This window comes from Protopterus annectens, chromosome 10.part0 (assembly GCF_019279795.1).
Source record: "Protopterus annectens isolate FY-2018-M chromosome 10.part0, PAN1.0, whole genome shotgun sequence".
In the NCBI taxonomy this organism is placed as follows: Eukaryota; Metazoa; Chordata; order Ceratodontiformes; family Protopteridae; genus Protopterus; species Protopterus annectens.
This window is the reverse complement of record NC_056744.1, coordinates 162,393,179-162,416,158: the sequence shown is the minus strand read 5'-3', so window position 1 is coordinate 162,416,158 and position 22,980 is coordinate 162,393,179.

Sequence of the window (22,980 nt, the reverse complement as noted above, 5' to 3'; positions counted from 1 at the left end):
ACCAAGATTATATATTCCCTGTTCTGAAGGAGTTATGGGCCTCCTTGAAATTGATTACATGTATAGATCTACAATCGTGAGACTGCACACATATCTGCTAACCTCACAGGACCCAAATGTAGTGAAAGTTTTGAAACATGAGAAGAATAAATCTAAGATGACTTCCTTACTTAATCTAGCACAAGCATATCAACACGAAGCAGGAATGGAAATCAAACAAGAAGTAGATAAAAATCAGGCAGCAATTGAATGTGCCAAATAACAAAAGAAAGAATATAAAACAAAGGATCAGATAAAAAGGCAAGAAATGTGGAAAATACATAAATATAGTTGGAAGTGTAGAAAACTTCTGGAACAACCTCATGTTGATCTGGATCGAACACAGGAATGGTTAAGGAGAGGCAAATTCAAACCAGGAGATGATAGGTTAGTATTGGCTGCCCAAGATAGTGGGCTACGCATATGTTGGTTTAGAAAGTCCATTGAGCATTTGGGAGAAACAGACAAATGTAGAATTTGTAAAACAGAACTGGAAACAGTCACATACCTCATTGCTGGTTATGACATACTAATGGCAGAAGGACTGCATACTGAACGGCACAATAATGTGGCAAGACTGTTGCACTGGGGATTGTGCAAACATTATGGTACTGAAGTGGCTGAAAAACACTGGAAACATGAGCCACAAAGCATCATAAAAATGATGGAGTCTACATCACATGGGATCACCCATTACCAACAGTTCAAAAAATAGATGTCAGAAAACCAGATACAGGTGTCCATGAAAAGAAGACAAAAGTAGCATTGATCATTAAAATCATTACACCCAGTGACTACAGTGTCTTGCGTAGAGAAAGACACAAAGTTATAAAATATCAGGATTTGCAGGCAGAAAAAAGAGCAATGTGGAAGAAAGATACCCAGACAGTTCCAATAGTAGTAGGAGCAATGGGTCTTATAAAAAAGAAACTACAATCATATTTAGATATGTTACCAATTCATCGACATTTGGGCTATAACAAAGACCTGGTTGAAGGCAGGAGAAAGCACCTCTATACTACCAGGCTATAACTCTTTCCACACCTTTCAGCCCCAAAACTTGGACAGAAGCTCCAAAGGCAGGGGTGTCTCCATATTCATAAAGGATGCGCACACCTCCAGCCTGGTAGCCCAACATAATGCATCAGAGATACTTCAGGTCCAGCTAACATTGGGTAAGACAAAGATTCAGGTCGTAGCTTGCTATAGGTCCCCAACCATGTCCCAAGACTCACAGTCCACATTCCTAAGCACCCTGGAGAATATTAGGGTCCAACCTAACACTCTCATACTAGACAACTTCAACTACCCCTCCATTAACTGGGAAAACTATTCATGTACCAGTACACTCACCCAACGTTTCCTGGAGTTCATTAATTCCAAAGATCTGAAACAGCTTGTTCGTACCCCCACTAGAGGTAGCAACACCCTTGACCTGGTCATTACTAACATGGGCGATCATTGCTCTACACCAATAGTCATCTGTTCCCTGGTTAGATCTGACCACCATCAAATCACCTTGGAAATCCACAACCCTCCCTCTCCACAAAGGAGGAGTGACTATAGACCATGGGAACTATCACTCCATTAGCCTGATGAGTCTGATATGCAAAGCTATGGAACACATCATCATGGATCTAATAAACAAGGATATAGGAAATCTCCAAACTCTGGATCCCACACAGTTTGGTTTTTTGAAGGGTAGATCATGCCTGCTCAACTTGGACGACTTCTTTGAGTCAGTCACCAAAGATGTGGATGAAGGCATGATGGTTCATACAGCCTACCTTGATCTGACCAAGGCCTTTGATACCATTCCCCACTCAGGAATCATATAAAAACTCACTAAGTTAGGCATCAACCCCTATATCACTAGGTGGGTTGCAAACTGGCTCACAGATAGAACCCACAGTGTGAAAGTAGCTGACTCCAAATCAGACTGCCAAGTAGTCATGAGTGGAATCCCACAGGGATCCATCCTGGGTCCTCTCCCATTTGGTATCTACGTCTCTGAAGTCCAGGCCAACACGAAGGACTCTGGCTGACAAAGTTTGCAGACAATTGCAAGTCGGGAGCTATTATTAACTCACAGTCAAAAACCACTTGTAAAACAAAACCAAAAAAGCGAACAGGAAACCAACCAATAAAAAAAGTGCAGGGAACTCCAGAAAATAGCGTAGTAGAACCTCTTTATTAACCGCTTTCGTCCGTGGACTTCTTCAGAATACAAAATATTTAAAAACCAAACATTTAAATACACTCTATGAGTCATCAAACAATTAATCAATTATCAATTTACTAAAAAATCCCAATTAGTTAAAAATGGGGAGGCAAAGGCATTACTTAAAAAAGGAAGAATAATGGCTTTTATCAATGGCTAATTTACTGTTTTTTAAAAAACATTTAATATTAATAGACTCATTTAAGCCAGGGTATTTGTCAGCTTTCAATTTGATTTGCCATAATGTCTCCCTTTGCTCAACAAAATTCTTAAAATCTCCACCTCTAATATCTGGTTTCACAACCTCAATAACAGTAAATAAATTTTTTTTAAATTGTTACAAACAAGAGAATGCTTGAACAATGCATTATTTTCGTCATGGGTTTTCATATCATAAATGTGTTCACGAATACGAGTTTTAAGGCTCCTGGTGGTCATTCCAACATAAAAAGCTGGACAGGTACTACATAAACTAACATAAATGACCCCTTTAGTACCACAATTGACATACTCGGGCACCTGAAAAGTCTCATCAATATTATCAATAACTATGACGGGTCCTTTGGCTATGTACCTGCACATGTTACAATTGTTACATGCAAACATACCTTTCCTCAAAGTATTAGGGGCCAGTTGTTTAAATTTATTATTTTCCAAAGCTTTCTTAGTATTATAGGTGTTTCTGAAAACAAAGTTTGGCTTATTGCCTACTACCTTGGAAATGTCATGATTCCCTTGCAAAATTTTCCAATTCCTTTCTAAAATTTGCCTAATGCCATACCCGTCAATACTCATATCCAAAGAACAAACACATTTGTTGAAACATTTTTCCCTTGCACCGTTGTTGCAAGCAAATACCAGGTTCTCAGATTTATTACAACTTAATATTGCTGGATAATGTGTTTGTCGTTTGTCCAAAACTTCATTAACAGTTTCATTTAACAATGTTAAAGGGTACCCCCTTTGCAGAAACATAGATTTAATGAGTTCAATTTCATCCATAAGGTCTTTATCTTTTGATGTCATTCTACATGCCCTGATAAATTGCCCCTTAGGAATGTTTTTGATGGTATATCTAGGACGAGCACTAGAAAAATGAACATAACTATTCGTAAATGTCTCCTTACGATAAATTTTACTGTTAAATCTCATATCCAGCTGATCCCACCAAAACAAAATATCCAAAAAATTGATAACCAAACCAGAACTACCTAACGTGAATTTTAAAAAACAATCCATTTCGTTCATTTCAATGATGAATTGATCCACTGTGTTCTTGTTCCCCTCTATAATAAAAATCAAGTCATCAACAAACCTTGAGTATCAGAACCATGGCCTTAAGTTCAGTGCCAAAAAATTTGTTGTCATCCTCTATGGGAAAAACCCAGTTCCCATGAATTACCACATCGATGATAGTCCACTGAACACAGAAGGCGTTATAAGAGATCTGGGAACACAGGTTGACAGCAACCTCTCTTCTGATCACCACATTGCCACTGTGGTCAGAAAGTCCTTCTATGTGGCGTATCTCATTACTAAGGGTTTTGCATCCAGGAAGAAAGAGGTCATTGTCTCCTTCTACTCTTCCCTCATTAGGCCACCCATTGAGTACAATGCCCCATGACACCTGCAACAACTGGAGAGGCCACAAAAGTACCCCACAAAGATAATCCTAGGCCTTAAGCACTTGTCCTGTATCAAAAAACTCCAACTATTCTCTGCCTCATATCGCCTACTTAGAGGCGATCTCTGCTTTATTTACAAAGCCATGTCTGACTCAGCTCTGTTAGAAATGCTACATCTAAAAAAACCCCAATCCCTCCGCACCACACATTCCAGAGACCTCAACCTAATTGCCACAATCAACAGAACTTACTGGAGGGACAGGTTCATAACCCAGAGACTGCCCATGCTATGCAATAAACTTCCCATACATGTCAAGCAGAGCACCTCTGTGACCCTCTTGAAGAGAAATCTTAATGAGTGGATGGGAAATAGAAAATTCACCCCGGGGGAGTGGCTGGCACTGGGAACTAAGGTTGGGCGGCATGATGCCAGGGTAATCCTATGGATAGGCTTGTAAAGGCCCCAGGGCCATTAGCCTAGTACACATAGCCAGGGAATTGTTATGGCTAGGCTTGTATAGTCCCTAGGGCTGATAGCCTAGTACCAACCTATGAACCTATGAACCTATGAACACCTATGAACCTATGTAACTCCATATGAATTGCAGAAGGAGTCATTACTGGGCATATTACGAGTGCTGCAAAGAGCACTTCTGGCTGCCATCAAAGATTGAAACAATACTAATTTCATGCACTTTAATTGCACTTCGACTTAGGAATGGGGTCCATTCCCAGCATGGTAATAGAAACGAAGAATACCTGGAGAAATTAAAAAAGTAGTCTGGCCAGGGGAAGTATGAGAATCATAGATGTCATGTATCCGGAGCCTTCCTGTGTCCTGACAGAGTGCTCTTCAAACTATCTGGAGATATACACAGCTGAATATATTTTTCTGGCACTTCAGAGTTGTGTACTGGTAATTGTTGTTTGACTAATTTTATATCATTGCTGGCTGACTTCAGAGTTTTGCACTGTTATTTTTGCTTCACTGTATAGTTTTTCAGATCTCGGCTGAAGGTGTTGTTTTTTCCCTACCCACCCTCTCTATTCCTGTCTTGTTTTTTAAATTTGGAGGCTTTTGCAGTTGCCCACCCCCCACTGTAGATTTGATCTGGGACACTCTCCCCAGTCCCATCTCTTTAACTCATTCTACCTAATAGACTCCTGCACTTGTTTTTAGTCATTTTTAATTTCATTTCATTTTTTTAAAACTGTTTGGTCTAACATTGCTACATACTTAAGTCTGCTAGCTTGCACTGCATTTGAATTGGTTTTACTGCTGTTTTAGCTACTTTTCTGTATAAAAAAAAAATCTAAGCCTGTTTCCTACCTTTCCTGTAATTAGTGTATTCCAGATTTAGATTTAGGTTCAAAGGTTCATAGGTTCATACTAGGCTATCTACCCTGGGGCAATTATAAGCCTAGCCTGATTCTGTATGGCTTACGCCACCCCTTGATTTGAGTATACTGTGCCCTTTTTAAGGTTACTTTACTGTGCCTCTGTCTAATAGTGACACGGGAGTAATCCCTGGGACAAACCTACGATCCCCCATCCACCTGTCGAGATTCTTCTTGAAGAGATTCAGTGAGGTGCTCTGCCTCACATGAACTGGAATTCTATTCCAGAGCGAAGGGAGCCTCTGGGTTATGAACCTGTCCCTCCAGCAAGTTCTATTTATTTCTGTGCTGAGGTTCAAGTCCCTCAAGCGTGTGGCTCTAAGGAATTTAGATTTACTGAGGAGGAGCATGTCCATTAATTCTGGATTTGACATAGCTTTGTATGTCAGGCGTAGATCGCCTCGAAGTAGGCGGTATGCAACTGAGTAGAGCTGGAGTTTTTTTAACCGAGCAGCATATGGCATCTGTTTGAGACCCTTGATCCTCTTGGTGAGATACTTTTGGGGTCTTTCTAATTGCTGCAGGTGTCGGGTAAGGTACATCCCAAAAGGGGCATTGTATTCTATGATGGGCCTGATGCGGGATGAATAAAAGGGCACGATTACCTCTCTTGATCTAGATGTGAAACCCTTTGTGATGAGGTGGGCTATGTAGAAGGTCTTTCTAACCACTTTGGCAATGTGGTTTTCAAAGGAGAGATTGCTATCAACTTGGGTCCCCAGGTCCCTAATAACTTTCTCTGTACTTAATGGGTTTCTGCCTATGTGGTAATTTGTGGGCACATTGTTTTTGCCAAAGGGTATGACTATACATTTTTTGGCATTTAGCTTTAAACCATGGTGCTGGCACCAGTTATCTGTCTCTGTGAGACCTTTTTGAAGGATGTTTGTGTCAGCTGGAGAGTCGATTATGGCGCCCAGTTTGCAGTCGTCTGCGAACTTGGTGAGCCATAGTCCTCTCACGTTTGCCTGTACCTCGGAAAAGTATATACCGAACAAGAGCGGTCCCAAGACAGAACCCTGTGGGACGCCACTTGTGAACGGTTTCGAGTCTGACATGGCTCCAGCAACTCTCACTCTGTGGGTTCTGTCTTTGAGCCAGTTTGCGACCCATCTTGTGACATAGGGGTTTATATTTAAGCTGGATAGCTTATCTATGATGCCCGAGTGGGGTATTGTGTCAAATGCCTTTGCAAGGTCCAGATAGGCTGTGTGGACTACCTTCCCTTCATCTATGGCTTTGGTGACTGTTTCAAAGAAGTCAACCAGGTTCAAAAGGCAGCCGAACTGGGTAGGATCTAGTGTCTGTAGGTCCCCAATGTCTTTGTTTATGAGCTCCATGATGATCCTCTCCATAGCCTTGCAGACTAAGCTAGTCAGGATTATGGGATGATAGTTTCCAGGGTCCATAGAGGCTCCACCTTTGTTGAGTGGGACCACTGTTGCTCTACGCCATTCTGTGGGTACATATCCTGTAGTGAGGCTGAGACTGGATAGCTGTTTTATTTGAGGGATTAGTTCCTCTTGGAGTTCATGTAGGACGCAACCTGGGATGCCATCTGGTCCCATGGAAGCAGTGTTTTTTGCTTTGGAGAGGGCAGCCTTCACCTGAGCATCAGAGATGTTTGGGAGGCAGCCCTCTGCCGGGATAGATACTTGCTCTTTTGTGGGGGGTTTGCACTGAACCTGTCTGCCAGGATATTGGCGATGTCTGTGGGTTCAGTGTATTTTTTGTCGTTTAGAATCAACTCAGAACAAGTCTGGGAGTTGCATCCCAGGTTCCTAACATAACTGAAAAAAGCCTTATGATTGTCTTTGGTGTCCTGTGCAACTTTTCTCTCGAAGCTGGCCTTGGAGGATTTTATGAGGGATCTACACCACCAAAATCCACACATAGAAACACAAAAACATTTGTGGAGGCTCTCAATAATAATCTGCTCAAGCAACATAGACCTCCAAAGCAGAAATGCAAGCAACCTCCACTCCCTAACACAACCCAAATGACACATAGCCCACAGACTCAGTGTGCCACTCAACCACAGCCAAAAAGGCAAAATAACGTACCCAACACACAAGTCATAGGTGACTCTATAGTCAGGCACACTGATGTCTCACTCACCATGCTAAACAAGGAGAAGGTTACTGTCAGTTGCCTGTTGGGTGCCAGGATCCGCCACATAACCCATGCACTCAGGTCACTCCACAACAAGTACAAATATGACTCTGTCATTGACCATGTTGGTGTGAACGACCTGAGATGTACCTCCCTGGACTACATGAAAAGAGACATGGAAGAGCTCTCCGATCTTGTAATCCAGACAGGTATGACTTTAGCCCTGAGTAGCATTCTGTCATCACCCAGAATGATACCGCAGTACAAGGACAAATTGATTGACTTCAACAATTGGCTAAGCTTCTGGTGTCATTCTAAAGGGATCCAGTATCTGTCTGCCTGGGATGACATGGTCGATAGACCATGATGCTTTGCCAGAGATGGCCTGCACCTGTCACTCCAGGGATTCTGGATACTGGCTAAGGTTTTTACCGCCCCTATAGTGCCGTTTTTAGACAAGGTTCAAATGACAAATTCACCACTGTAACAGGGACAGGCAAGCAAAAACTGAGGGTGATGCTACTCAATGCTAGAAGTCTAAATCTCAAAATGCACTCATTCAAGGCACTCCTTAAAATGGAGAACATCAATATCTGAACAGTGACTGAGACCTGGTTCAAGGATCCAGAAAGCACCCCTATACTAGTAGGCTATAACTCATACCACACTTTTCGGCCATGTAACCTGGACCGGTACACCAAAGGTGGAGGTGTGCCCATATTCATTAAAGATATCCACACCTCCAGGCTAGTTGCTCAGCATAATGCATCTGAGGTTATCCAAGTACAACAAACTCTGGGCAAAACTGCAATCCAAATTGTAGCTTGCTACAGATCCCTCACCATGCCCCAGGATTCCCACTCCTCTTTTCTTGATGTACTGGAAAAATATTAGGGTTCAACCAAACACCCTAATAATGGGCAATTTCAACTACCCCACCATTAACTGGGAGAACTACTCATGTACCAACTCCTTTGCTCAACGCTTTCTGGAATTCATAAACTCCAATGCTCTGGATCAACTTATCCACATCCCCACCAGGGACAACAATATCCTAGATCTAGTCATTACCAACATGATTGACCAGTGTTCCACAACTGAAGTCAATGCCTCATTGGTCCGATCCAACCATAAGCTAATCACCCTAGATATCCACATCCTGCCCCCAGCCCCCATTAAGGAAACCATGGTAAAAAATATCTCCAAAGCCAACTTCATGCTTCTTAAGACAGTAGTGGTGAACTTCATGACACCCATGCAGATGAACAATACAGTTATGACTACTGAATCCTACACAATTGCACTTTATAAGCACTTATACGAGTGCATGGATCGTGCTATCCCAAACAGAACCAAGAATCCTCGAAAAAAAGGAAGCCAATCTGGTGGTCCTCTGCCATAAACAAACTGTACAACAGAAGGAAGAAACTGTTGCAAAAGAGAGTAAAATCCCATGAGTGGAGGAGCTCCCTGGTCAGCCTCAGTAAGAAGCTGCGATCCCTCATAATATCCTCCAAAACTAGTTACAAAAACAAAATTGCCACTGATTCTAAAGACAACCACAAAGCATTCTATAGCTATGTCAAGAAACTCAGTGGCAACATTCAGATCTGCTCTCAGTTACAGCACAATGGCACAAAATATGCAGACCCAACTGATATTGCCAACATCCTGGCAGATAGGTTCAGTGCTAACTTTACCCCACTCTCACCCCCTAAAGGGCCCATGTCTATACCGGAAGAATGCAAAGCTCCTGTAATCACAGCTGCACAGGTAAAAAACACACTCTCCAAAGCCAAGAACACAGCATCCATGGGACCAGATAACATCCCAGGCTGCATTCTACATGAACTTACAGAACGAGCCGGCACCCCACTTAAATACCATGTTCAATCATAGCCTCACCTCAGGCTTTGTGCCCACTGAATGGCGCACAGCGACAGTTATCCCACTCCACAAAGGGGGAGCCACCGTGGACCCCGGGAACTACCGCCCCATTAGCCTGAGGAGCCTGATCTGCAAGGCCATGGAATGTATCATCATGGAACTTATAAACAAAGACATTGGTAATCTCCAAACTCTGGACTCCACCCAGTTCAGGTTTGTAAAAGGCAGATCATGTCTCCTAAACCTGATAGACTTCTTTGAAGCAGAAACCAAAGCCGTAGACGAGGGTAAGGTGGTTCACACAGCCTATCTAGATCTTGTCAAGGCTTTTGACACTATCCCCCACTCTGGAATTATAGATAAACTCACTAAACAAGGTATAAATCCCTATGTTACAAGATGGGTTGCCAACTGGCTCACAGACAGAACCCACACTGTGAAAGTAGCAGACTCCAAATCCGACTTCAGACCAGTGACAAGTGGAGTACAACAAAGTTCAGTCCTGGGTCCTCTCCTGTTTGGTATCTACTTCTGTAAAGTACAGGCTAACACAGAAGGTCTTTGGCTAACAAATTTTGCAGATGACTGCAAACTAGGAGTCATAATCGAAACTCCTAACGATGTGGCCATCCTACAAAAGGGCCTCACTGAGACAGATGCCTGGTGTCAAAGACATGGCCTCAAGCTCAGTGCCAAAAAGTGCATTGTCATCCCCTTTAGTAAAAACTCTATACCCATGAACTACAACATAGGCAGTAGTATACACCAAAAGTGTGATAAGAGACCTTGGGACACAGGTGGACAGTAGTATCTCCTTTGATAATCACATCGCCACAGTAGGAAGGAAATCCTTCGACGTGGCACACCTCACAAAAGGTTTCTCATCCAGAAAAAAAGAGGTCATTGTTCCCCTCTACTCATCACTCATTAGACCCATTATAGAGTACAACACCCCTTTTGGTATGTACCTCACAAGACATATACAACAACTGGAAAGGCCGCAGAAATACCTCACAAAGAGGATTACCGGCCTCAAACAGATGCCATACACAGACCATCTCAAAAAACTCCAGCTTTACTCCTTCGCATATCGCCTACTCAGAGGTGATCTCTGCCTAACATACAAAGCTATGTCAAACCCAGAGCTGTTGGACATGCTTCACTTAAAGAAATCTCAATCCCTCCGAGCTACACGCTCTAGGGACCTTAACCATGTCACCACAAAAAAAACAGGACATGCCGGAGGGAAAGATTCCTGTCCCAGAGACTTCCCATACTCTGGAATAAACTACCTATCCATATCAAACAAAGCTCCTCATTAGCACTCTTCAAGAAAAATCTTGATGATTGGATGGGAAATAGGAAATTCACCCTGGGGATCCCTTCTGTGGCTCTGCTCGACAGTAGCACAGGAAAGTAATTTTGTTGGGTGGCAAAAGCCAGGGTACCTTTTTGGCTGGGCCTATATAGGCCCTAGGGCTGATAGCCTAGTATCTACCTATGAACCTATGAGAAACTGACTTTTGCTGGAAAAGTTTAAAAATAACTTTTGAAACATCTCTACTTTGTCTGGAGAAAGAAATACTCTTCCCAAGGCAGAATCTAGCAAGCATCCCAGAAATACAGTTCTATGGGATGGGATAAGTGAAGAATTCTGTAGATAGATTTAAATCTCCAGACTGAGTAGAAGATTCTGGGTAGTTTGTAAAGACCCTTGACAACTGCAATAGCATTTGTAAAGATAATACAAACATCCAAATATGTAAAGATGCGAATGCCTTCAAGACTGCAATAAACAATGACTGGAACAAGATACATGACACTTTTTGAATACCGCTGGTGCTGCTGAAAGTCCAAAGGGTAACACAGAGAACTGAAAATGCAACCCAGATACATCAAACCTTAAAAAAGCCTGAGCTGCTTTCCAATGGAAATGTGATAATAGCCATTCCTTAATCCAGCTTTACCATAAAGGCTAGATGATGCAATTAGGGAAAGAAGGGACTGAAAGGGTAACATTTTGAACTTTGGAATCTTGTCAGCAAATTTATTAAGGAAACATCCACTGAAGGACATAAGGAACCTTCCTTTTTAACTAGAAATATCCCTGAATAAAGGCATTCACCCAAGTGGCAGAGAGTTGGAGCTTCTATCACCTTGATACAGAATGTGAGGAAGGAGAGAAACTGGGTTCATTGAGCATGGAGGGATCCTCTAGGAAGGATAATTGAAAAGATGAAGCCTCAGATGGGTTGAGTGTTTGCCAGGATGTAAAGGGGTGAGGCCTTGATTTTTTTTTTTTTGAAGCCCCTTGCCATTGCTTTTTGAAGCCATATTTGCTGGCACCTTTTTTGCTTAGATGGCTTATTGAAAAAGGGAGTTGAGATACAGGGGAAGTTTTATTTCCTTTGAAAAAGGACGGTTGAAAAATCTGAGTTACTCCTTGTAGTAACTTTCGTCTTCATCACAGTTCAATCCCTAAGTTGCAGACATGCCTAAAAGAGCCTCTTTATCTAAGGGAGAACTGAATTTTTCATTCTTATCATCTTCAGGAATATTTTGAGAATGAAGAAATGCTTCTCAATACTGAACCAAAAGTAACAGCTATAGAGGAGGAATCAGCTGCATCATAAGCGCACTTTGAGATGTGCTTAGTAACTTGAGAAGCAGATGTAACAGAGGCCTTCAAGTAGTTTGTTTAACACAGAGGAAGAGAGGTTAACTGTTGACTTCAACATGTTCTCAAAAGATAAAAGTAAAAGTTTAGCATATGAACTTGGCAGTTTAAAAACCTGAAAATCAAAGTAATAAAGAAATACATTTTCTTAACTAACTTATCTGCTACTTTCCCATCTTTGCCAGTGGAATTTGGGTTAGTAGCAGTAAAGTGTTTAGCAGAAAAAGTTTTGAATAATGAAATCACAGCTGGATCTGCGTTAGGATTTGGAAACAGATGAGTATGTGTGAGGTACCCTATATAACCTGCCAGACATCCTAGGAGCAGGAGGTTGACTAACAGGTAAGCTAGAAGCTGTGAGAAAAACATTCTGAAATGCAGGTAACAAAGGAGGAATATCAGCAGAATTTTGTATCTCCAGCTGTAACAACTCACAATATATTTTCTCTGCTAAATTGAGTCTGCTCCCACTGGAAAACTTTATCTTAGATAACGTTTCTGAAAATTATACCTCTTCTGGATGGAAAGCCAAAATCATACTTTCCTCGGAATCAAAATGTTCAGATTGTTTTGAAATTCCTGAGGTATAATCCTTCCCCTTTGATGGCTCCTTTACTGACTAAAAATCCATGTTTGAAGGAGAAGAACCTCCTCTCCTTTTCTTGCCTAAGGAAACAGATGGCAAGGAAAAAAGCACAGATAAGCTTTGTAGCAAATCCCAGTAAATATTTTCTTCCCATAGTAATAATAGCAGCAGATTTTTTCATTATGTTCCCCTTTCCTGGGCATCTCCCTGGAAAAGGAGGTATACTAGTCCCAGAAGCAGGTTCCCTATCCCAGCTACATGAGGAACCTTCACCTGCCCCTGCTACTGAGACCAACAAGATTGGTTCTGCCTTGCCTGACAAGGGATATCCTACAGCCACAGAGATGTGGCTATCCCCCTGTTTTTTGGTGACTGCATATGCTTCACAGGGGATGGGGGGATAAGTGGTCTGAGTTATTACAAGTGACCAGAACAGAGTCAGCCATTAGTGGCTGAGATGCAAAAGAAACCAGCCTGACATCTAAAGACTCTCTGGCAACTTTATTTTTCTTCTTCTTGTGGAGAGGGAGGTAATTTGATGGAGAATGGAGGTTACTCTACTGGTTAGTCATTCGTGACCTCGAATGTGGATAGCAGATCTGGATGACTTGGTAAAGTGTAAGACAGAGAACAAGTGGCACTAAAGTAATCCACTGACAGTTCCTCATAAGCACACTGTTTTGCCATTGATACTGAAATACACAAAAACAGAGTAAAAGTTCTTCCCCAAAATAGATTTTTTTCACACAAAATGTTAAATAAGTATTTACAAATATACCCCCTTAAAAATGCAATGATAGGGGTATGAGTAATGCAGGGCCTTGCTCCTCTGTAATAACTATTTTTAATTTGTAAGTGAGGCAGTTACACTGAAAACTGATGTATTTTTATAAGATTCATTATTTCAAACAAGAATTTTCATGTTTATCCGGTAAATTTCTGTACTCAGCATAGCTGCTATGTGCAGTTAATTATCTGTTTTTCCTGTTTTAAACTTGTTTTTAAACTGTATGAGCCAAGGCTGTTTTTCTACACGTGTAGTGGTGTGTCAGTGCTCTGTTTGTCAACTTTTTTTGAGGTTATTATCAATGCCAGCATTTGCCAGTTTTGCTAATGTTAAGTTTTTTCATATACATATATATACATGCACACACAAACATATGCACGTACACACACACACACACACACACACACACACACACACACACACACACACACACACACACACCACAGTTTAATGGATATTTCAGTGCATCTGTCTATCTTTACTAGTCACTGCCTTCAGTTAAGAATGTTGTCACAGCAACAGAAATCACGAGATAAAGTTTTGTCCTGAACATGTTAGAAATATTAAAATGATTGTATGTGCTACAGAAACTGCAGAGATTTGAATGAAAAATAACATTTATTGATATTTGCGGTGCCCCCCTCCTGCTCTCTTTGCAGAACAGATGCCATCAGTTTTATAAGAAAACAAAGTTATGCAGTACCTTTGCACAAAACCAGGCAGTTTCAGACTTTTATTGTAAATTATTCATTTCATTTGTTTAAGATTAGTATTGGAATAATATGCAAATAAAACAAATATATGTAAGTATAGTCAGAAAACCCTTACAACTGGGTTAATTACATTCCTCCCTTAGCTTTCACTTACTATAGAGATGACTCTTCCTATACATCTCTAAAAGCCAGCATGTACAATGAAACAGCAGGAACTAATGATTAGAAATTGATTTCACAACTGTCAGAGGCAAGGTCTCAGTATTTGGAGTTATCTGCTAGTCCGAAACGCATTCAACTAACATTTTAAATACTTACTCCTAATTTACTGCTCTTAAAGCTTGTATACAATTTAAAGTAAAACGGATCAAAATTGTTTTAGCCAGTTCTTTTTTTTTCTGCCAAGCTACTTTAACTTTTAAAAATCAGAGGGTTTTTTTCTGCTCTCAGATGCTTATCTAAACTAAAATATCAGTGAAAGTGTCCACAGCCAGCCGCTGCTGTTTGTAGTTTTTCATGGTACCTGAATAGGTCTGTCACGTTAGTTAGAAACCATATAATGCCAAGTTTTCCCGTACTACTAGAAAATGCAATATCCTTTTTCTACATATCAAAAGGCATGAATGAGATGAGATAAAAGTATATCTTCAGTTTCAGTGCATTCATCACATAGGCTAGAATCAATCCAGATGTCACAACTGCTACCATAACAAAATGACAAACCTGGGAAATGCCAGCTAAAGGGATAAAAACAGATGAGAAGATGGATCTTAAGTGTTATAGAAATTTATGAAATCCTAAGAATGACACCATTCCAGAGACAAGGATAATTTCAATAAAAATCTACAGAATGACAAGTGGTTTTCCAAGTATTAAGAGCCAACCACACAGCATCAAACTTGGATTGTCTCATTTATGGTTTGTTAAGTGATGAAATCAGATGATATCTTAAAATTAGTTCAAAGGCCTTGTATCTTTATTATGCTTCCATCGTACCTGCCTCCCAGAAAACATGTTATGATTTGTCTCAAGTTGAAAGGCTGACAAAGGCAGCCATTTGTAATGTTAATGAGCAGGAGAAGGGCAGCCTTCATTAAGACAAGGTTTGGCCTAAACTGTTTTCATTAGCTGAAGATAGTATTACCATTACATTACAGAAAAGAACTGGCATCCTCAAAAATATATTGAAATAAACACAGACACTCAAACACAAATACACACACACACACACACACACACACACACACACACACACACACACACACACATACACACAGATGCATGCACAAACACAAACACAGACATGCACACACACGTGTTAGCAGACATATCATGCACACATGTTAGCAAACATGTATTGTATACCAGACATCACACACAGAAAAACATACACACTACCCTGTGGGTGACTGCACCCCCCCCGACACACACACACTTCCTGCTAATTATATATACCAACTCCGAGATTATACTATGGGCGGGGGGCAAATTTCCCAACCCCCACTACTCTGCGATCTAACTAAAAAAAAAAAAAACTGGTACAGTTTAGTCGGCTCATTTTTGATCAGCTGTACCAGATTCTTCTCTTTTCAATAGGAAAAATTGTCAATGAAAGAATTGCATCCCATATATGGATACATTTATATGGGGGGTTGCTAGTTTTTTATTTACTTTGTAGTTAAATGAAATTGGATATTTAATGTTAAATGACAGAATGATTTATTTTTTGAAGGATTAGTTCTATAGTAGGGCATGTAGGTGGTAATAGTTTTTTGGTTGTGGGGTATTTAGTTGTTTGGAAGGTTCTCATTTCTTACTTGCTTTATTTTATTTTTCTTACCTTTTTTCTGATGCTTGTATGCATGATCACACACTAGTGCATTTAAGAGTGATTTTTTCATCTCCTGCACTGTTGTGCAATTTCAGATCTGGTATATATAACTAGCAGATGGTGTGGTGGAAGGGCATGCTTTTTACAAAAGCACATTTCTTTTGACTTCAGTGGGTTGAGTATCAATATTTTTTTAATTTTCAATATTTTGGCTCCCAGTTGTTTTACATTTTGACATTTGCATTGTGCATAGACATACTGATAATGCATTATAAAAAATTAGTAAGCATGTCTTCTACTCTAGTGTTCAACAACACTTCATTTAATAGGCAACCATATCACAAGAATATTTAGAGCAAAGAATGGCAAGGATGTGGCTCATCTGTGTAACATTCAAAATAATGCTTTTATGTGGTACTATAGAAAACACTCACACAAATGTATGTGGACCTATAGTCCCACATACTTACACCAATGCATGGACACACAAGAGCGTGCATGCAGGGACAACCAGACAGTCACACACACACAAATGTATGTGGATCTGTATATTCCCACATACTCACACCCATGCATGGACACACATGACCGTGCATGGCAGACAGGCAGACAGTCACACACACACACACACACACACACACACACACACACACACACACACACACACACACACACACAGACATATTCATGTTGTTAGTTTTCTGTTACAGCAGGGTCTTGACATCTGAAGGCTGAATCCCATTTTACTAAAAGCAAATAAAAGAAAGTATTTCACTTAAGATTCACCAGAATACAAATTTCACGATACAGTACAGATTTGTTTATAATACTGTAGCAAGGCAAGTGCATCCTCCTCAAGTTACCTGGTAAGGGGATGTGGATCTTAACTGCTACAACACTATGCTTAAACATGTGTTGTTTTGGAACATTGTCATTGAGGTGAGTTTTCAGACAAATTTCTTTCTTTTATTCGGTTTCATTCATATACCCTCCAACATTCAGGCAAATGTCTGGAATCTGTTTTGATACAGAATACATGCATCATAGGATATCTGATCTAATAAACAAGAACCAAATGCTCATTCGAAATGAATGAAGTCCACTCCATCACTGCCAGTCACTGCAGCTAGAGAAATTTCTCTTTCTTCTAACATGCATTCACTTTGGACAAGTCAGAAAATTATATACCTGCATGTATCTCAGGGATGCTTTATGCCCCCCCCAAAGCACATATATGCAAAATGAATACTGTTTTCTTCCAGTTCACGGTGGATTTTTTACATGTATTCACAATCCAATCCCTTTTATTTCAGATGAATATATCTGACACCACCTGGGCATTATTATTATGGAGTCATATACTGAGGTTTACATTATTAGCAGCATTAATCTAAATGAGTCACTCGCAGAAGACTTTGAGAAAGACAAATTGAGTTCACCTGATGCAGGCTGACAGTTTTATCAAATGAGTGATAGATCAGTGGTACACATTTCTGAAAAGGAGGGTTGCAATAGGTTTGGAGCTTGCACTCTAATGAAAGTCAGTTGTATCACTAATGAAAAAAAGATATAGTACGTGAAAGACATATTGTCTGAATGGTATTAAGAGACTAATAGATTCTACCACAGAAAGATACTTCTCCTAGTGCTGCCATGCTCTTGCCACGAACTGGAGGATTTTGTTCTTTGACAGACAGATCAGACAGGTAGGCAAAAATAAACAGACTTGACCTAAGCACGCATACACATATACATAATTTTATACATACACTTGCAGATACAGCTAGATAGATATATATGTGCATTCAGATGTCAAACTAGATTGTTCTCTTTCAGGTTAGTAAATCATAGTGTAGGTAAAAAATTATGTTTTTTTATAGATTTATAGGTTCCTACTAGGCTTGCAGTCCAAGGGACCATTAAGGAGCATACCCCAAATTTCATGCTGATGCCAAGCACTGGCTGGTTAAGGGAGTTAAAAAGCAGTAAAGCAGCACTCTCTTTTATTCAGAAATAACAGAATAAAGCTTTCGGGTAACATCCTTTGTCAGTATGAATTAAACATCTTGTTCACAGTATAAATAGGTTTCTCTCTAAAAGCACATGACAGAATGACACAACCAACCAATAAAAAATCCATATTGATTAAATGACATTAATAGAGTTTTAAAGCCATATTGCTAGAATAAAACATTTTCATCAACATTCTGGTATTCAATATGCTTGTGCATGACATTCATTTATATTCCTTTTGTTTGGCTACTAATATAGCTTTTAAACTAACCATATTATTCAAACCTGGATATTTGTCTGCTTCCAACATGGTTATCCATCTATATTCAGCTATATCCAACTTATTTAAAATATCCCCACCCCTCATGTTCACATGTAATGCTTGCAACAGTTTAAAATTAAATTTATGTGTTGATCCCTTTTCCTTAAGGTGCTTAGCTAGTGCGTTGGTCATTACTATCCTTCTAATTTCTGATTTATGTTCAATTATGCGGTCTTTCAGACACCTAAAACATTTACCTACATAAAATCCTGTACACACCATGCAAGTAGCCAAGTATACTATTAATTTAGTATTACATGTTGCATAACAGTCCACCTTATATATTTCCTTACTTATAGGATGTTCACATTCTAATTTACTACATATATCTGTGCAACAGCTACAATTATAACATAGCATTGTGCTCTTCTTATTACAGGATGTCCTGTCCATATTGTTTAAATTAAAATCTTTATAACATAACTCTCTCTTTAAATTCAAACAACTCCTGTGTGAAAATCTTGGTTTTTCACCTACAATGGATCTTATTTCTGGCATAGATAACCGTATGAACCAATTTGTTTCTATAATGTTTTCTATTTTCTTACTTAAATTATTTTGAGCTGTGATATATTAGCTGATTTTTGTTTTCATTTGTGTCATTATATGTTTGTGGGATGTCACTAAATACAGGGGATGCTGTTCTATCCCTTTCTTCCAATATTTCTCGTATACTCCTATACACTAGGGCTTCTTTATACCCCCTTTCTTTAAACTCCTTAGCTAATATTTTCATTTGTTCCTTGCATTTTCCACATCTGTGTTTAACCTGCTTGTTCTTAGTAACTCACTTTTTACTATTCCATGGAAGACATGTTTAGAATGCATACTCCTAGCATGGGTATATCTATTAACTTGTGCATCCTTTCTATATACTGTTTCTAAATTTGTGCCTTATTTATATAATAATACATCTAAGTAGCTTATTTTCTCTGCAGAATAGCTCATCTTAAATTTCAAAAATGTTGCAATGTTGTTTAAACATTCAAATAAATTTAATAAGTTTTCAACATCTCCAGCCCATATTAAAAAGCAGTCATCCACAAAACGCTGGTAAAATTGCATATTTTCCTTACACATATTACTTTCACCATATATATTCTTCTTCCCATTGATTCAGAACAATATTAGCATAGGTGTTGGCCATGGGAGTTCCCATCCTGCATGGTTGAGGACTTCATCCCCATAGCCACATCACTTTAGTATTCTCACTCTGAGTTTCTCTGGAGAAAAAGAGTAACAATATATCTCATACACATCTAACATTCTCTCTCTAAGGGCATGCAACCTCAGAGTAAAAGTAACAATGTAACAAAAGGGTGGATGGCACAACACACATATGTAGGTAAATAGGGTGTTGTCACCTGAAAAACAAATGTATTGTTTCTCCTATTCCACATTTATTTTTATAAGGTTGGATTATTTGGAAGTCTTTCAACAACTAGCCATAAGTTATCATTACTGGTAACTTAGCCTTGGCATGTTGTGTTTTGGTGGATTTTTTCATTGTGCAATGTCTCTAAATTATTAAGCCTTAAGGCAGGATGTGATTTTTTTCCTGTATCCTGTAAAGATGCTGAATGGAGTTGTCCTTCAACATGTAAGATAGTGGAGGATATTAAGAGTCTCTAAATTATTAAGCCTTAAGGCAGGATGTGATTTTTTTCCTGTTTCCGTTTTGCCTTCTGCGTGCCAGGCATCAGCCTATGCTGTGATATGTCTCAAGACCTTTCCCTATCTGGTGTGGGCCCTACATTGGATGGTGGTGAGAGCTACCCATTGGGAGGTCATCATCCATGCAAATATATATTGTGCATTGTACTGTTTCCTGCTTCCATGTTACCTAAGGAGACAGGAACCATCCTCATTCAGGCGTGAGGGTCTTTTTTAAGCCCCCAAGCACAAGCCAACCAAGTGTTACAAGACAGACCAACCATAAACGTTGCTGCCTACACTGCAGGACTACAAGAGTGCTGTACCATGTATAGGCTGCAACACTATGAAGCAGTGGGAAAGGATGTTATTTGAGCAAGGCTTAACCACTCCTAACCCAGAAGACAGGGTACACCATCATCACAACGCCCAGCTGTGCACAACACTTCCTCATATGTACAATGCAAGCTACAGTCACTGGCTTAGTAAAGCCAATTTCACTTATCCAGTGTACTATCCCCATTATGGCCAGTGGTCCCCATGCCATAAGAGTTTCCCTTGTCATGCAGCAAAGGTTCCTAGACTTATTATTTGACCAGTAGCTCTTTTTCACCACTCACACTACATAGTTAATGAGGTTCTTTAACATTCTGGTTCTTTTAACAGTTAAGTTTGTCATATAATTTCACTAAACTATTCATAACAGACACTGGAAAGAACATTGGAATCAATATTCTAATTCTTGGTTTGGAATACTGCCTCTAAACTCCTAAAACTTGCCTTGCAGGCAGCTACGTAAAACTATGCCATTTCATTCCTTTATTGAGTAATAAAGAATCTCTGCATATTATTCTTAAAGGCAAGTGCATTTCCTGTTACACTGAGAGCATACTTAACTCTTTGACTTACAGGTTATTATTCCACGAATCAAACTACTGACAGCCAATCAGCAGCTGAGTCACAATAAGACAACATTATTTATAACCCTTCTGAATGAGACCTGGCCAATGAAAGCAATGTGGATGCTACTACTACTACCAGTACAAGAAAACAACTGTACCATTAAACAAAGGCAAAAGCCGGATAAAGCCACAACGCATAAAAAAGGGGGAAAAAAAGCAGACAACACTCCTACATCCAGACATATATGTTATATGACACATTCAATATATAAAATGAAAAACATTTCACACACTGCTAATAATACCTCATGAGCAATTCATCAAAGTAATATAAGTACTGGGAGAGGAAATAATGATGATAAATGTTTTTCTCCATTACAAATGCGGAAACACTTACTCATAGTGAAAAATAGAAGCAGTTCAATTAAAAAAGGAATGTTCACTCCGTAGGAAAAAAAGGACATTTAGAAAGGTCACTGTGTGGGGAAAAAGTTAAAAAGGGACTCATACACATATCTAAAGAATTACTTTAGCTAGCTTGTTTCCCTTTCAGATACTCCCAACGTATTCCACTTCTCACAATAAGGATAGGAAACTTGAATTTAACATCCATGTGTTAAAAAAGCTGAAGGCAAGGATGCTGAACTGCAAAAATGAGCAGTAAGGGTTGTATATGCAGTTATGTGGTACACATATAGTTTACTTGTTAATATTTATGTGTCCAGTTATTGAAAAGTATGCTATGTTTGAGTGGTTAAAATGATATGAAAACATGTAACTCATTGATTTCAGTTCACTGATGTTGAACGTCCATTCGATATTACTGCCACAGGGGTTTCTAATTGCATAGCAGCAGGGACTGACTGTAGGCGTTTCTGTTTTCTCTGTATATTTGCAACTGTGGGGTTAGTTTCTCAAGTAGGAGGGGGTGGGGGCAAAGTTCTCCATATGGGGGTTCTCCAGGCATACCTTTTTAAGGTATTTGTCAGCTAAAACATTAACTGATTTGTTTTATTTAAATATTCCACTACTTTAAATTCAAACAAGCACAGCTGACCTGAAAACATCTATATTATGAGACAATATGATGTACAATTTAATTTTTACACATATTTTATGCAAATATGCCAGAAAACTACACAAAATAAACAAACAAAAATGGGAAGAAATGTGGCCCTATTCTTCAATAACAGCACAATGTAGAAATAACATTCATAACAGTGCCAAAACATCAAACACATGCGCATGCACACAGATATGCACACAAACACACACAATTGCTAACTAAAACAACAAAATATAAACACAGAAGATCAAAATACATAAATAAATGAATAAATAAATACATGCATACATACATACATAAATACATATATACATACATACTTAAATAACTAAATAAATAAACTGTAATCCCAGGTATAACAGCAATCAATGGAAAGGGCATAGGTTGTGCGGTTATTTAAATGTGTGCTTTTGTTAAGCCATGTGAACTTCACCCTCATAGTCTAAGTTCAACACCTGTGAGTAAATACAACACCCCTACCTTTAATTATAACACACTGCCATTAATAATTACACCCTACCATTAGTTATAACACCCTACCATTGATTACTGCTTTGTTCAGTAAATCATCAGCTAGGACTCACAATGATGGCATTTCTTACAACCTTTCTGAACAGACTAACAGTTGCAGAGAAAACAGGCAATTGCCCCAGGTTCCAACTTGTAGACATGCCAAATATAATCTTACAATCTGTTATTAAGCAATCTTAATTCCAGCTATTTAATGACAACTTGTAAAACTGTCAGGTTGTTATTAAAATAATTTGACAGTTTACATGCTCTTACTAAACCATCACATTTGCAATCAGTTACAGAGAGTTAAAGGGGAACTAAATGGATGTGCTACCAAGGGTAGTAAAATCCCTTTCTACGGTTATATAAACTGAGACCTAATCACTTTCCATGACAAAAGGAAAACAAAAGGCACGGTACGAGCACATCCACTCATGCATGAATCATGCCATCCTAAATAAAACCAAGATGCTCTCCTCCAAAAAAAGGAAGCCAATCTGGTGATCCCCTGCCATAAACAAATTATACAACAGAAGGAAGAAACTGTTGCAGAAAAGCGGAAAACCCCAGGATGCAAAAAACTCCCTTACCAGCCTCAGTAAGAAGCTGAGATCCCACATAAAATCCTCCAAAGC